Genomic DNA, 13,823 nt, shown 5'->3' with positions numbered 1-13,823 from the left:
ATGCATGTTTTCGAAGTGGGAAGATGCCCTTGAACCTGGAGATTTGGGACCCATGGGATGGGAACCACGCAGTATTACTTTAAAGGGTCTACGTTTGCTCACCCAACCTCACCAAAACTCTCAGCCCCAAGAGTGTCCACCCTTATGTCTCAATCAGCTGTGGGTCTATACATGGTCAATCCAGGTGGCATCACAGCCCCTGAACGAATTTAGTAAGAATTTCTCTCTCTTTCACTGTCTTTGTTTCACGGGGTTTTAAAAGTGATTGATTTTTATAAAGGGGTTTAGTTGCTTTTTACTGCTGTGTTTATGCCACTTTACACCCACTTGACTCACTTTCAGAGAGATATCAATACATAGGTTTGAAGATTCTTACTAGTCAGATATATTCTTGGGCGGTGAATAGGGGGTGTTGAGTCCAGTTCACTGAGCAAGGAATAGGTCGTGTCTATTACATATTGGGTTTATGGAACGGTATCTGAGCTAATTTGAAACCCTTGTTTTATGCATCACCCCACCTCACCTTTCCCGTTAAGCAGCCATAGTGTGTTTTCGAAACGTGTGACTCTGTTCTGTTTTGTAATTCAGTTCAAGGGTAGCGGTTTTTACATTCCCTCTATAAGTGATATCTTATGATAAGTGTCTTTTTCTGTGTGACTTATTTCACTTAGAATCGTCGTACCTAAATCCACTCATCATGCTGCTACTAGCCTTATGACGTTGATTTCATGGCTGAGTGATATTCCGTTGTACATAAGGACCGCAACTTCTTTATCCATTTTTCTCTTTCCTGGGATATTTAAGGTGTAACGAAGTGGAGGTTCTTGTCAACAGAGCAGCCCTAAACTTTGGGGTGCCTGTGTCTTGCTGATTTTTAGTTTTCCCAATTCATACGCCCATGAGTGGAAGTGCCCTATGCTCTCTAAGCTGAGTTTTTTCGATGTTTCAGGACACACCGTACACTTCTCCAGAGTGGCTGTTGGCAATTTACGTCCCGCCCATCAGCGTAGCAAGGCTCCCGTTTCTCCATGGCCTGTCCTGCATTTCTGGTGTTGACACTTTATTCAGCATGGCCCTTTTGACCAATGGGAAGCGAGACTTCTTTGTAGCGCTGATTGGCCTTTCCAGGTTGCTTGGTTGGCCAAAAAGGGCGTATGCGTTTTTTCCTGAATATATTCAGGAAAAAACGCATACGCCCTTTTTGGCCAAGGGCATCATTGTCGAGGTTTTGCCGCTTTTCCCGTGCTTTAAAGGCGATTCGAATCTACCTCCTGAAATCTGTTTCCTGCAATTCTGCCTTGCTTTCAAATCCTCTTCGTTGTCTTCCGTCAATATATTTGTGGACGAGAGTTATCATTTATAACTCTGCAGGTTTGTGAATTGCAGTGCCCCTGAGCTCCATTTTTCAACTCGCTTTCTTGGGAGCTGGCCGCAAAAGCGCAGGATTGCTTCAGGCCCTATTCGGGTCTCGGGCGGCAGGCTGAGCCTGTGGTTAATTCTTCTTCCTGATGGGAAAATAGAGTGACCTGTGCCTGTCCCAACACCTAGAGCTAGTGTCTCATTGGTTCCCCCTCTTCCCGTTCATCCTCAGGACAAATTGCAACCTGTACGGAACAGGAGGTTAAAGGTGCTGATTCTCCAAGGAGGGAGATTGCTGGTAAAGCGGCTGGAATGGCGTACCCGAGCACAAGGAGTTGAGAAATGAGGTGCATTTTAGAAACCTTTCCCGATCACACGGTGCACCATCTTCTGGGTTTCTCATGCATGTTTTCGATGTAGGAAGATGCCCTTGAACCTGGAGATTTGGGACCCATGGGATGGGAACCATGCAGTGTTACTTTAAAGGGTCTGCATTTGCTCACCCAACCTCACCAAACCTCTCAGCCCCAAGAGTGTCCACACTTATGTCTCAATCAGCTGTGGGTCTAGATATGGTCAATCCAGGTGGCATCACAGTTTCTGAACGAATTTAGTAAGAATTTCTCTCTGTTTCACTGTCTTTGTCTCACAGGTTTTTAAAAGTGATTGATTTTTATAAAGGGGTTTAGCTGCTTTTCACTGCTGTGTTTATGCCGCTTTACACCCACTTGACTCACTTACAGAGAGATATCAATACATAGGTTGTAAGATTCTTACTAGTCAGATATATTCTTGGGCGGTGAATAGGGGGTGTTGAGTCCAGTTCACTGAGCAAGGAGTACGTCGTGTCTATTACATATTGGGTTTATGGAACGGTATCTGAGCTAATTTGAAACCCTTGTTTTATGCATCACCCCACCTCACCTTTCCCGTTAAGCAGCCATAGTGTGTTTTCGAAACGTGTGACTCTGTTCTGTTTTGTAATTCAGTTCAAGGGTCGCGGTTTTTACATTCCCTCTATAAGTGATATCTTATGATAAGTGTCTTTTTCTGTGTGACTTATTTCACTTAGAATCGTCGTACCTAAATCCACTCATCATGCTGCTACTAGCCTTATGACGTTGATTTCATGGCTGAGTGATATTCCGTTCTACATAAGGACCGCAACTTCTTTATCCATTTTTCTCTTTCCTGGGATATTTAAGGTGTAACGAAGTGGAGGTTCTTGTCAACAGAGCAGCCCTAAACTTTGGGGTGCCTGTGTCTTGCTGATTTTTAGTTTTCCCAATTTATACGCCCATGAGTGGAAGTGCCCTATGCTCTCTAAGCTGAGTTTTTTCGATGTTTCAGGACACACCGTACACTTCTCCAGAGTGGCTGTTGGCAATTTACGTCCCGCCCATCAGCGTAGCAAGGCTCCCGTTTCTCCATGGCCTGTCCTGCATTTCTGGTGTTGACACTTTATTCAGCATGGCCCTTTTGACCAATGGGAAGCGAGACTTCTTTGTAGCGCTGATTGGCCTTTCCAGGTTGCTTGGTTGGCCAAAAAGGGCGTATGCGTTTTTTCCTGAATATATTCAGGAAAAAACGCATACGCCCTTTTTGGCCAAGGGCATCATTGTCGAGGTTTTGTCGCTTTTCCCGTGCTTTAAAGGCGATTCGAATCTACCTCCTGAAATCTGTTTCCTGCAATTCTGCCTTGCTTTCAAATCCTCTTCGTTGTCTTCCGTCAATATATTTGTGGACGAGAGTTATCATTTATAACTCTGCAGGTTTGTGAATTGCAGTGCCCCTGAGCTCCATTTTTCAACTCGCTTTCTTGGGAGCTGGCCGCAAAAGCGCAGGATTGCTTCAGGCCCTATTCGGGTCTCGGGCGGCAGGCTGAGCCTGTGGTTAATTCTTCTTCCTGATGGGAAAATAGAGTGACCTGTGCCTGTCCCAACACCTAGAGCTAGTGTCTCATTGGTTCCCCCTCTTCCCGTTCATCCTCAGGACAAATTGCAACCTGTACGGAACAGGAGGTTAAAGGTGCTGATTCTCCAAGGAGGGAGATTGCTGGTAAAGCGGCTGGAATGGCGTACCCGAGCACAAGGAGATGAGAAATGAGGTGCATTTTAGAAACCTTTCCCGATCACACGGTGCACCATCTTCTGGGTTTCTCATGCATGTTTTCGATGTAGGAAGATGCCCTTGAACCTGGAGATTTGGGACCCATGGGATGGGAACCATGCAGTGTTACTTTAAAGGGTCTGCATTTGCTCACCCAACCTCACCAAACTTCTCAGCCCCAAGAGTGTCCACCCTTATGTCTCAATCAGCTGTGGGTCTAGATATGGTCAATCCAGGTGGCATCACAGCCCCTGAACGAATTTAGTAATAATTTCTCTCTCTTTCACTGTCTTTGTTTCACGGGTTTTTAAAAGTAATTGTTTTTTATAAAGTGGTTTAGCTGCTTTTCACTGCTGTGTTTATGCCGCTTTACACCCACTTGACTCACTTACAGAGAGATATCAATACATAGGTTTTAAGATTCTTACTAGTCACATATATTCTTGGGCGGTGAATAGGGGGTGTTGAGTCCAGTTCACTGAGCAAGGAGTAGGTCGTGTCTATTACATATTGGGTTTATGGAACGGTCTCTGAGCTAATTTGAAACCCTTCTTTTACGCATCACCCCACCTCACCTTTCCCGTTAAGCAGCCATAGTGTGTTTTGTAAACGTGTGACTCTGTTCTGTTTTGTAATTCATTTTAAGGGTACCGGTTTTTACATTCCCTCTATAAGTGATATCTTATGATAAGTGTCTTTTTCTGTGTGACTTATTTCACTTAGAATCGTCGTACCTAAATCCACTCATCATGCTGCTACTAGCCTTATGACGTTGATTTCATGGCTGAGTGATATTCCATTGTACATAAGGACCACAACTTCTTTATCCATTTTTCTCTTTCCTGGGATATTTAAGGTGTAACGAAGTGGAGGTTCTTGTCAACAGAGCAGCCCTAAACTTTGGGGTGCCTGTGTCTTGCTGATTTTTAGTTTTCCCAATTTATACGCCCATGAGTGGAAGTGCCCTATGCTCTCTAAGCTGAGTTTTTTAGATGTTTCAGGACACACCGTACACTTCTCCAAAGTGGCTGTTGGCAATTTACATCCCGCCCATCAGCGTAGCAAGGCTCCCGTTTCTCCATGGCCTGTCCTGCATTTCTGGTTTTGAAACTTTATTCAGCATGGCCCTTTTGACCGATGGGAAGCGAGACTTCTTTGTAGCGCTGATTTGCCTTTCCTGGTTGCTTGGTTGGCCAAAAAGGGCGTATGCGTTTTTTCCTGAATATATTCAGAAAAAAACGCATAGGCCCTTTTTGGCCAAGGGCATCATTGTCGAGGTTTTGCCGCTTTTCCCGTGCCTTAAAGGCGATTTGAATCTACCTCCTGCAATGTGTTTCCTGCAATTCTGCCTTGCTTTCAAATCCTCTTCGTGGCCTTCCCTCAATATATTTGGGGACGAGAGTTATCATTTATAACTCTGCAGGTTTGTTAATTGAGGTGACCCTGAGCTCCATTTTTCAACTCGCTTTCTTGGGAGCTGGCCGCAAAAGCACAGGATTGCTTCAGGCTCTATTCTGGTCCCGAGCGGCAGGCTGAGCCTGTGGTTAATTCTTCTTCCTGATGGGAAAATAGAGTGACCTGTGCCTGTCCCAACACCTAGAGCTAGTGTCTCATTGGTTCCCCCTCTTCCCGTTCTTCCTCAGGACAAATTGCAACCGGTACGGAACAGGAGGTTAAAGGTGCTGATGCTCCAAGGAGGGAGATTGCTAGTAAAGAGGCTGGAATGGAGAACCCGAGCACAAGGAGATGAGAAATGAGGTGCGTTTTAGAAACCTTTACCGATCACACGGTGCACCAGCTTCTGGGTTTCTCATGCATGTTTTCGAAGTGGGAAGATGCCCTTGAACCTGGAGATTTGGGACCCATGGGATGGGAACCACGCAGTATTACTTTAAAGGGTCTACGTTTGCTCACCCAACCTCACCAAAACTCTCAGCCCCAAGAGTGTCCACCCTTATGTCTCAATCAGCTGTGGGTCTATACATGGTCAATCCAGGTGGCATCACAGCCCCTGAACGAATTTAGTAAGAATTTCTCTCTCTTTCACTGTCTTTGTTTCACGGGGTTTTAAAAGTGATTGATTTTTATAAAGGGGTTTAGTTGCTTTTTACTGCTGTGTTTATGCCACTTTACACCCACTTGACTCACTTTCAGAGAGATATCAATACATAGGTTTGAAGATTCTTACTAGTCACATATATTCTTGGGCGGTGAATAGGGGGTGTTGAGTCCAGTTCACTGAGCAAGGAATAGGTCGTGTCTATTACATATTGGGTTTATGGAACGGTATCTGAACTAATTTGAAACCCTTGTTTTATGCATCACCCCACCTCACCTTACCCGTTAAGCAGCCATAGTGTGTTTTCTAAACGTGTGCCTCTGTTCTGTTTTGTACTTCAGTTCAAGGGTAGCGGTTTTTACATTCCCTCTATAAGTGATATCTTATGATAAGTGTCTTTTTCTGTGTGACTTATTTCACTTAGAATCGTCGTACCTAAATCCACTCATCATGCTGCTACTAGCCTTATGACGTTGATTTCATGGCTGAGTGATATTCCGTTGTACATAAGGACCACAACTTCTTTATCCAGTTTTCTCTTTCCTGGGATATTTAAGGTGTAACGAAGTGGAGGTTCTTGTCAACAGAGCAGCCCTAAACTTTGGGGTGCCTGTGTCTTGCTGATTTTTAGTTTTCCCAATTTATACGCCCATGAGTGGAAGTACCCTATGCTCTCTAAGCTGAGTTTTTTCGATGTTTCAGGACACAGCGTACACTTCTCCAGAGTGGCTGTTGGCAATTTACATCCCGCCCATCAGCGTAGCAAGGCTCCCGTTTCTCCATGGCCTGTCCTGCATTTCTGGTTTTGACAATTTATTCAGCATGGCCCTTTTGACCGATGGGAAGCGAGACTTCTTTGTAGCGCTGATTTGCCTTTCCAGGTTGCTTGGTTGGCCAAAAAGGGCGTATGCGTTTTTTCCTGAATATATTCAGGAAAAAACGCATACGCCCTTTTTGGCCAAGGGCATCATTGTCGAGGTTTTGCCGCTTTTCCCGTGCTTTAAAGGCGATTCGAATCTACCTCCTGAAATCTGTTTCCTGCAATTCTGCCTTGCTTTCAAATCCTCTTCGTTGTCTTCCGTCAATATATTTGTGGACGAGAGTTATCATTTATAACTCTGCAGGTTTGTGAATTGCAGTGCCCCTGAGCTCCATTTTTCAACTCGCTTTCTTGGGAGCTGGCCGCAAAAGCGCAGGATTGCTTCAGGCCCTATTCGGGTCTCAGGCGGCAGGCTAAGCCTGTGGTTAATTCTTCTTCCTGATGGGAAAATAGAGTGACCTGTGCCTGTCCCAACACCTAGAGCTAGTGTCTCATTGGTTCCCCCTCTTCCCGTTCATCCTCAGGACAAATTGCAACCTGTACGGAACAGGAGGTTAAAGGTGCTGATTCTCCAAGGAGGGAGATTGCTGGTAAAGCGGCTGGAATGGCGTACCCGAGCACAAGGAGATGAGAAATGAGGTGCATTTTAGAAACCTTTCCCGATCACACGGTGCACCATCTTCTGGGTTTCTCATGCATGTTTTCGATGTAGGAAGATGCCCTTGAACCTGGAGATTTGGGACCCATGGGATGGGAACCATGCAGTGTTACTTTAAAGGGTCTGCATTTGCTCACCCAACCTCACCAAACCTCTCAGCCCCAAGAGTGTCCACACTTATGTCTCAATCAGCTGTGGGTCTAGATATGGTCAATCCAGGTGGCATCACAGTTCCTGAACGAATTTAGTAAGAATTTCTCTCTCTTTCACTGTCTTTGTCTCACAGGTTTTTAAAAGTGATTGATTTTTATAAAGGGGTTTAGCTGCTTTTCACTGCTGTGTTTATGCCGCTTTACACCCACTTGACTCACTTACAGAGAGATATCAATACATAGGTTTTAAGATTCTTACTAGTCACATATATTCTTGGGCGGTGAATAGGGGGTGTTGAGTCCAGTTCACTGAGCAAGGAGTACGTCGTGTCTATTACATATTGGGTTTATGGAACGGTATCTGAGCTAATTTGAAACCCTTGTTTTATGCATCACCCCACCTCACCTTTCCCGTTAAGCAGCCATAGTGTGTTTTCGAAACGTGTGCCTCTGTTCTGTTTTGTAATTCAGTTCAAGGGTCGCGGTTTTTACATTCCCTCTATAAGTGATATCTTATGATAAGTGTCTTTTTCTGTGTGACTTATTTCACTTAGAATCGTCGTACCTAAATCCACTCATCATGCTGCTACTAGCCTTATGACGTTGATTTCATGGCTGAGTGATATTCCGTTCTACATAAGGACCACAACTTCTTTATCCATTTTTCTCTTTCCTGGGATATTTAAGGTGTAACGAAGTGGAGGTTCTTGTCAACAGAGCAGCCCTAAACTTTGGGGTGCCTGTGTCTTGCTGATTTTTAGTTTTCCCAGTTTATACGCCCATGAGTGGAAGTGCCCTATGCTCTCTAAGCTGAGTTTTTTCGATGTTTCAGGACACAGCGTACACTTCTCCAGAGTGGCTGTTGGCAATTTACATCCCGCCGATCAGCGTAGCAAGGCTCCCGTTTCTCCATGGCCTGTCCTGCATTTCTGGTTTTGACACTTTATTCAGCATGGCCCTTTTGACCAATGGGAAGCGAGACTTCTTTGTAGCGCTGATTTGCCTTTCCAGGTTGCTTGGTTGGCCAAAAAGGGCGTATGCGTTTTTTCCTGAATATATTCAGGAAAAACCGCATACGCCCTTTTTGGCCAAGGGCATCATTGTCGAGGTTTTGCCGCTTTTCCCGTGCTTTAAAGGCGATTCGAATCTACCTCCTGCCATGTGTTTCCTGCAATTTTTCCTTGCTTTCAAATCCTCTTCGTTGCCTTCCCTCAATATATTTGTGGACGAGAGTTATCATTTATAACTCTGCAGGTTTGTGAATTACAGTGCCCCTGAGCTCCATTTTTCAACTCGCTTTCCTGGGATATGGCCGCAAAAGCGCAGGATTGCTTCAGGCCGTCTTCTGGTCCCGAGCGGCAGGCTGAGCCTGTGGTTAATTCTTCTTCCTGATGGGAAAATAGAGTGACCTGTGCCGCTCCCAACACCTAGAGCTAGTCTCTCATTGGTTCCCCCTCTTCCCGTTCATCCTCAGGACAATTTGCAACCTGTACGGAATAGGAGGTTAAAGGTGCTGATTCTCCAAGGAGGGAGATTGCTAGTAAAGTGGCTGGAATGGCGAACCCGAGCCCAAGGAGATGAAAAATGAGGTGCATTTTAGAAACCTTTCCCAATCACACGGTGTACCATCTTCTGGGTTTCTCATGCATGTTTTCGAAGTGGGAAGATGCCCTTGAACCTGGAGATCTGGGACCCATGGGATGGGAACAATGCAGTATTACTTTAAAGGGTCTGCGTTTCCTCACCCAACCTCACCAAACCTCTCAGCCCCAAGAGTGTCCACCCTTATGTCTCAATCAGCTGTGGGTCTAGATATGGTCAATCCAGGTGGCATCACAGCCCCTGAACGAATTTAGTAATAATTTCTCTCTCTTTCACTGTCTTTGTTTCACGGGTTTTTAAAAGTAATTGTTTTTTATAAAGTGGTTTAGCTGCTTTTCACTGCTGTGTTTATGCCGCTTTACACCCACTTGACTCACTTACAGAGAGATATCAATACATAGGTTTTAAGATTCTTACTAGTCACATATATTCTTGGGCGGTGAATAGGGGGTGTTGAGTCCAGTTCACTGAGCAAGGAGTAGGTCGTGTCTATTACATATTGGGTTTATGGAACGGTCTCTGAGCTAATTTGAAACCCTTCTTTTACGCATCACCCCACCTCACCTTTCCCGTTAAGCAGCCATAGTGTGTTTTCGAAACGTGTGCCTCTGTTCTGTTTTGTAATTCAGTTCAAGGGTCGCGGTTTTTACATTCCCTCTATAAGTGATATCTTATGATAAGTGTCTTTTTCTGTGTGACTTATTTCACTTAGAATCGTCGTACCTAAATCCACTCATCATGCTGCTACTAGCCTTATGACGTTGATTTCATGGCTGAGTGATATTCCGTTCTACATAAGGACCGCAACTTCTTTATCCATTTTTCTCTTTCCTGGGATATTTAAGGTGTAACGAAGTGGAGGTTCTTGTCAACAGAGCAGCCCTAAACTTTGGGGTGCCTGTGTCTTGCTGATTTTTAGTTTTCCCAATTTATACGCCCATGAGTGGAAGTGCCCTATGCTCTCTAAGCTGAGTTTTTTAGATGTTTCAGGACACACCGTACACTTCTCCAAAGTGGCTGTTGGCAATTTACATCCCGCCCATCAGCGTAGCAAGGCTCCCGTTTCTCCATGGCCTGTCCTGCATTTCTGGTTTTGAAACTTTATTCAGCATGGCCCTTTTGACCGATGGGAAGCGAGACTTCTTTGTAGCGCTGATTTGCCTTTCCTGGTTGCTTGGTTGGCCAAAAAGGGCGTATGCGTTTTTTCCTGAATATATTCAGAAAAAAACGCATAGGCCCTTTTTGGCCAAGGGCATCATTGTCGAGGTTTTGCCGCTTTTCCCGTGCCTTAAAGGCGATTTGAATCTACCTCCTGCAATGTGTTTCCTGCAATTCTGCCTTGCTTTCAAATCCTCTTCGTGGCCTTCCCTCAATATATTTGGGGACGAGAGTTATCATTTATAACTCTGCAGGTTTGTTAATTGAGGTGACCCTGAGCTCCATTTTTCAACTCGCTTTCTTGGGAGCTGGCCGCAAAAGCACAGGATTGCTTCAGGCTCTATTCTGGTCCCGAGCGGCAGGCTGAGCCTGTGGTTAATTCTTCTTCCTGATGGGAAAATAGAGTGACCTGTGCCTGTCCCAACACCTAGAGCTAGTGTCTCATTGGTTCCCCCTCTTCCCGTTCTTCCTCAGGACAAATTGCAACCGGTACGGAACAGGAGGTTAAAGGTGCTGATGCTCCAAGGAGGGAGATTGCTAGTAAAGAGGCTGGAATGGAGAACCCGAGCACAAGGAGATGAGAAATGAGGTGCGTTTTAGAAACCTTTACCGATCACACGGTGCACCAGCTTCTGGGTTTCTCATGCATGTTTTCGAAGTGGGAAGATGCCCTTGAACCTGGAGATTTGGGACCCATGGGATGGGAACCACGCAGTATTACTTTAAAGGGTCTACGTTTGCTCACCCAACCTCACCAAAACTCTCAGCCCCAAGAGTGTCCACCCTTATGTCTCAATCAGCTGTGGGTCTATACATGGTCAATCCAGGTGGCATCACAGCCCCTGAACGAATTTAGTAAGAATTTCTCTCTCTTTCACTGTCTTTGTTTCACGGGGTTTTAAAAGTGATTGATTTTTATAAAGGGGTTTAGTTGCTTTTTACTGCTGTGTTTATGCCACTTTACACCCACTTGACTCACTTTCAGAGAGATATCAATACATAGGTTTGAAGATTCTTACTAGTCAGATATATTCTTGGGCGGTGAATAGGGGGTGTTGAGTCCAGTTCACTGAGCAAGGAATAGGTCGTGTCTATTACATATTGGGTTTATGGAACGGTATCTGAACTAATTTGAAACCCTTGTTTTATGCATCACCCCACCTCACCTTACCCGTTAAGCAGCCATAGTGTGTTTTCTAAACGTGTGCCTCTGTTCTGTTTTGTACTTCAGTTCAAGGGTAGCGGTTTTTACATTCCCTCTATAAGTGATATCTTATGATAAGTGTCTTTTTCTGTGTGACTTATTTCACTTAGAATCGTCGTACCTAAATCCACTCATCATGCTGCTACTAGCCTTATGACGTTGATTTCATGGCTGAGTGATATTCCGTTGTACATAAGGACCACAACTTCTTTATCCAGTTTTCTCTTTCCTGGGATATTTAAGGTGTAACGAAGTGGAGGTTCTTGTCAACAGAGCAGCCCTAAACTTTGGGGTGCCTGTGTCTTGCTGATTTTTAGTTTTCCCAATTTATACGCCCATGAGTGGAAGTACCCTATGCTCTCTAAGCTGAGTTTTTTCGATGTTTCAGGACACAGCGTACACTTCTCCAGAGTGGCTGTTGGCAATTTACATCCCGCCCATCAGCGTAGCAAGGCTCCCGTTTCTCCATGGCCTGTCCTGCATTTCTGGTTTTGACAATTTATTCAGCATGGCCCTTTTGACCGATGGGAAGCGAGACTTCTTTGTAGCGCTGATTTGCCTTTCCAGGTTGCTTGGTTGGCCAAAAAGGGCGTATGCGTTTTTTCCTGAATATATTCAGGAAAAAACGCATACGCCCTTTTTGGCCAAGGGCATCATTGTCGAGGTTTTGCCGCTTTTCCCGTGCTTTAAAGGCGATTCGAATCTACCTCCTGAAATCTGTTTCCTGCAATTCTGCCTTGCTTTCAAATCCTCTTCGTTGTCTTCCGTCAATATATTTGTGGACGAGAGTTATCATTTATAACTCTGCAGGTTTGTGAATTGCAGTGCCCCTGAGCTCCATTTTTCAACTCGCTTTCTTGGGAGCTGGCCGCAAAAGCGCAGGATTGCTTCAGGCCCTATTCGGGTCTCAGGCGGCAGGCTAAGCCTGTGGTTAATTCTTCTTCCTGATGGGAAAATAGAGTGACCTGTGCCTGTCCCAACACCTAGAGCTAGTGTCTCATTGGTTCCCCCTCTTCCCGTTCATCCTCAGGACAAATTGCAACCTGTACGGAACAGGAGGTTAAAGGTGCTGATTCTCCAAGGAGGGAGATTGCTGGTAAAGCGGCTGGAATGGCGTACCCGAGCACAAGGAGATGAGAAATGAGGTGCATTTTAGAAACCTTTCCCGATCACACGGTGCACCATCTTCTGGGTTTCTCATGCATGTTTTCGATGTAGGAAGATGCCCTTGAACCTGGAGATTTGGGACCCATGGGATGGGAACCATGCAGTGTTACTTTAAAGGGTCTGCATTTGCTCACCCAACCTCACCAAACCTCTCAGCCCCAAGAGTGTCCACACTTATGTCTCAATCAGCTGTGGGTCTAGATATGGTCAATCCAGGTGGCATCACAGTTCCTGAACGAATTTAGTAAGAATTTCTCTCTCTTTCACTGTCTTTGTCTCACAGGTTTTTAAAAGTGATTGATTTTTATAAAGGGGTTTAGCTGCTTTTCACTGCTGTGTTTATGCCGCTTTACACCCACTTGACTCACTTACAGAGAGATATCAATACATAGGTTTTAAGATTCTTACTAGTCACATATATTCTTGGGCGGTGAATAGGGGGTGTTGAGTCCAGTTCACTGAGCAAGGAGTACGTCGTGTCTATTACATATTGGGTTTATGGAACGGTATCTGAGCTAATTTGAAACCCTTGTTTTATGCATCACCCCACCTCACCTTTCCCGTTAAGCAGCCATAGTGTGTTTTCGAAACGTGTGCCTCTGTTCTGTTTTGTAATTCAGTTCAAGGGTCGCGGTTTTTACATTCCCTCTATAAGTGATATCTTATGATAAGTGTCTTTTTCTGTGTGACTTATTTCACTTAGAATCGTCGTACCTAAATCCACTCATCATGCTGCTACTAGCCTTATGACGTTGATTTCATGGCTGAGTGATATTCCGTTCTACATAAGGACCACAACTTCTTTATCCATTTTTCTCTTTCCTGGGATATTTAAGGTGTAACGAAGTGGAGGTTCTTGTCAACAGAGCAGCCCTAAACTTTGGGGTGCCTGTGTCTTGCTGATTTTTAGTTTTCCCAGTTTATACGCCCATGAGTGGAAGTGCCCTATGCTCTCTAAGCTGAGTTTTTTCGATGTTTCAGGACACAGCGTACACTTCTCCAGAGTGGCTGTTGGCAATTTACATCCCGCCGATCAGCGTAGCAAGGCTCCCGTTTCTCCATGGCCTGTCCTGCATTTCTGGTTTTGACACTTTATTCAGCATGGCCCTTTTGACCAATGGGAAGCGAGACTTCTTTGTAGCGCTGATTTGCCTTTCCAGGTTGCTTGGTTGGCCAAAAAGGGCGTATGCGTTTTTTCCTGAATATATTCAGGAAAAACCGCATACGCCCTTTTTGGCCAAGGGCATCATTGTCGAGGTTTTGCCGCTTTTCCCGTGCTTTAAAGGCGATTCGAATCTACCTCCTGCCATGTGTTTCCTGCAATTTTTCCTTGCTTTCAAATCCTCTTCGTTGCCTTCCCTCAATATATTTGTGGACGAGAGTTATCATTTATAACTCTGCAGGTTTGTGAATTACAGTGCCCCTGAGCTCCATTTTTCAACTCGCTTTCCTGGGATATGGCCGCAAAAGCGCAGGATTGCTTCAGGCCGTCTTCTGGTCCCGAGCGGCAGGCTGAGCCTGTGGTTAATTCTTCT

This window comes from Balaenoptera borealis, assembly GCF_965194805.1.
Source record: "Balaenoptera borealis genome assembly, chromosome: 7".
Classification (NCBI taxonomy): domain Eukaryota; kingdom Metazoa; phylum Chordata; class Mammalia; order Artiodactyla; family Balaenopteridae; genus Balaenoptera; species Balaenoptera borealis.
Note: the sequence above shows the minus strand (reverse complement) of the source record.